Raw genomic sequence first — 3,778 nt, forward strand, 5'->3', positions numbered from 1 at the left:
TTTACCTGAAATATCAGAAGAGTTAAGTATAGTCGAGCCTTTGTGAATGGAGGAAGTACACCATAATAAATGAAATTTGAAAAAATGGGAGACAACCTAAAGAAGAAGAAGCTTTTGAATGTTCAAATACTAACGTATTCTCTCTCACAAGTATTACAAAATAATAAGGTATTGAGTTGTTTTGTATGGTTTGGTCAAAATATAAATAAATAAATATATAACAAAAAAAAGAGAAAGAGTACGAATATTCTTGTGTGCTTTCTAAATGACATTTCAAAATATTATTCTTGTCAATGAGTGTTGTTATTATTTATATATATACATGTTAAAAAATATAATAATATATATGTATATATGCATATAATAAATCAATGTAAAAGTATATAATAATAATAATAATAATAATAATAATAATAATAATAATAATAATAATAAATAAATAAATAAATAAATAAAAAAACAAATAAATATACGTTTGTATATACTCTTTTTATTATTATAAACAACAAAATATTTTCACTTTCAATCACTGTACGACTTCAAGTAAAAAATTTTGGGGGTATTATGTTAGACAAAATATAATTTTTATAAGAAAATGATAAAAAGAAATAATTAGTTACATAGTGATGTCTCCATTTATAATATTTATATTTATTTTAATTAAATTAGGTCATTTGACAGTTTGATTATTTATTTGATTTTTGAAATTGACATCAAACAAGAAGTGCGAAAACGGGAAAATTCAAATTTTCTGCAAGTGGTGTACAAAGGGTAACTGTTAGCTAACATTAGGTTAGTTTATAAATAGAGTTTTAGGAACACATTGTAAGAGTTCAGTTCTTTTGAAAAACACTTAAAAACTCAAAACGCTCTCATTCCCTTGATATTATAGAGTAAATTTAGAAATCTTAAATAATTCCTCTGAATTTAAACACTTATAATTTGTTTTTTTTCTATTTTTATTAATAAAATTTTTCTGCTTTTACTTGTTCTTTTTTTATGTTTATTTTTCTTTTTTATCTTCTCTTTAATTTTTATTTTTTTTAATTTTTGCAATTTACATTGCTTCTGAGATCTTACATTTATTTATTTCTTTATTTCTTTTCATCCTTTTTAATTCTTATTAATGATACAATTGCGATATTGAGATACCCATATTTTTTTTAAACATTAAAAAAATTTGAGTAAAACAAATTAGAATACGAAGTTACGTTATTAGGTTGGGCCTAAGAGAATCAACTAAACCCCGTGATATGCTTTTGCAATTTGCACAATTTTGTGGTAGTTTAGTTTGTTGTTACTAGGCATAAAAATTTGCAGAACCAATAACTTCGAAGAACTTTACCAAAAACAAAGAACCTTCGTTCGTAAATGGAATTGATCATTTCATCATTTCCTGGGTTCATATCAAGTTTAAGGATGAGTGATTAACAATTAACAGTTCAAGCGCCAAAACTAATTAAAAAGAAACTTTATTATTTACTTTTAACAGAAACAAAATACACATTCACTGATAAATACACAACAACGTCTCCTCACTATATAATATATAACAAATATTTATGAAATTAATTAACTGTAAATATAATATAATTAACAGTAAAGAACATATACATGTAACAACTCCCACATATATATTTATATCAAAATCCTTTGCCGGGATCATCTCTGACATAATATATATATGACCAGTAATAAGTACAAAGTAAGCTGGTCCCGGGAATAATCACAACCTCACCTACAATAAAGACCAAATTTAGTAGCTTAAACGGCATCACTAAAAAGACCAATTAGATATATAACCAAACATGAAAAGGAAAATTAACATACCATATATATACACATACATGTATGGTTGATGATGATGATCAATGACCAGCACCAGGGCTTGGGATATCTCCATGTTTTCTGTAGAAATCATAATCATAATCATCAGCTGGTGGAGATTCATAGCTACTTGGAGTACCATAATCTTCCATCTCCATAGTCTTATGTAACCTTGATGATAATAATGATGCTTTCACATTAAAACCCTCCTTTTTCATGCTTCTTAATCTGCTTGTAGCTTCTGTAGTCCCTTGGCACATCATGATACACATAACAATAGCTAGTATCACAACAATCGCCTCAATTTTATGCTTCTTGTTGAATAATAATAATCCCTTCCTCATACCCATCTGATCTTGATTTTTAGAAAAGTGCTGAAGAATCAAGATAATGAAATTAAATTAAAGTTGGTAAAGCCATTGCATGCCCATTTCAATTATTTATAGACCACTATGATCATATATCATAGCATGCTCACTCTTTTTTCAAAAAAGTAGGGTACGTAGTATTATTACTTTCTCTTAAAGCAACGCTTAATTAAGGGCCACATAGAGAACTATACCTATATTATTGCTTTGTTTGTCTATATTATATTAAAATGATGCTTTTTATTAATTAATAATATGAAAAAAAGGGATCATTACTCTCCTCTTCATGTCTATCGTTTTAATTTGTGTGTGCAAGAGCTATGTATATTTTAATTTTAAAGAAACAAATAAAGTTTGGTAAAAATTAATATTGAACCCATGCATATATGGTTAATAATGTCCACTCTTTTGACCACATAAAAGATTAGACACCATCCTCTATATGCTTCCAATGTGGCAAAATATAATAATGACCATAAGTATATTTAATTTGTTCCCCTTAAGCTAAATCGGCTATCTACATATAGATCCAAATCTTTTCACCTACTTATTATCATTTTTCCAATTGCCCGATCTTTGGCAAAATTATTCATGTTCTGTTTATTAGTTTATTTTAATGTATAATTTTATTAATTTAGCGATTATAAACGTAATATATATAGAGGGTAAACTATAGTAACAAGTTGGATACACATAATTGTTGGGAAAATTAACCCACCAACAATAATAAACAAGAAAATTATTGCACATATTTAATTTTTGAATTGATTATCTAGGTGAATTTTTATAAGTTTCTCTGGCTGAGACCGAATCCTAAATTGATCGCATTTCTGATAGCATTGTTAACTGTAATTTTTTTGGTTGTCCACGGTATCCCCCAATCCGACAGGTTAAGGATTAATTCGTCGCGGATCGGAGCTCCATTTAAGGGTCTGCCGCTGGCCAATGGGTTGCTGCATGCACAAGGCAGAATTCAAACCCCCGACACTTGTTTAAACGGACGAGTGAACTGACCACTCGACCAACACGATAGTATGTAATTAGCTAGAATGCCTTACGTTATAAACTTAAACAAATAATTAAAGTTGAGGTCCTTTTTAATTTAATGAGTTTACAGCTCGCAACATTCACCGACAATGCATGGTCATCAAAATTAATATATCTTCCTGTTTCTTCGGCTCCTTGCTACATTTAAATTTTTATTGTCACTTTTTTTGTGACTGAAAAACAATTTATTCAATTACAACAACATAACATTCATCTCTAATATAGACGGAAAATGATAACTCTCTTTAATAAATAGGAACTATTATAGGTAACAAAACAAATCAACCAACATCAGCTATGAAAGATATCAGTAGCTTGGTTGTGAAGAAAAGAAGAGGAAATCGGAGTGTAGAGGAAGAGAAGGAATAAACAGAGAAAGGTTATAATGTTGAAAAAGTTAGTTACAGGTTGTTATAATGTTGAAATTTATAGCAACTGAGGGATATATAGAGAGTGTGATGATACAAGTTGGTTGAGGGTGTAATTAATTAAGGCTGAGCTGGTATAATGATGAGCGGATAATTTGTATGCTTTTT

At 28.4% G+C, this 3,778-nt stretch overlaps 1 long non-coding RNA gene across 1 annotated transcript; it reads right to left on the minus strand.

Annotated features, from left to right (window-relative positions):
• Nucleotides 1–1,456: 1,456 nt before the first annotated feature.
• LOC127743199 (uncharacterized) lies at nucleotides 1,457–2,275 on the minus strand. Its single transcript, XR_008004562.1, has 2 exons — nucleotides 1,831–2,275; nucleotides 1,457–1,738 (listed from the first exon to the last, which is right to left on the minus strand). It is a non-coding gene; the product is annotated as an uncharacterized LOC127743199 (long non-coding RNA).
• Nucleotides 2,276–3,778: the final 1,503 nt, after the last annotated feature.

The sequence above is a fragment of the Arachis duranensis genome, chromosome 10, assembly GCF_000817695.3.
Source record: "Arachis duranensis cultivar V14167 chromosome 10, aradu.V14167.gnm2.J7QH, whole genome shotgun sequence".
Taxonomy (NCBI): domain Eukaryota; kingdom Viridiplantae; phylum Streptophyta; class Magnoliopsida; order Fabales; family Fabaceae; genus Arachis; species Arachis duranensis.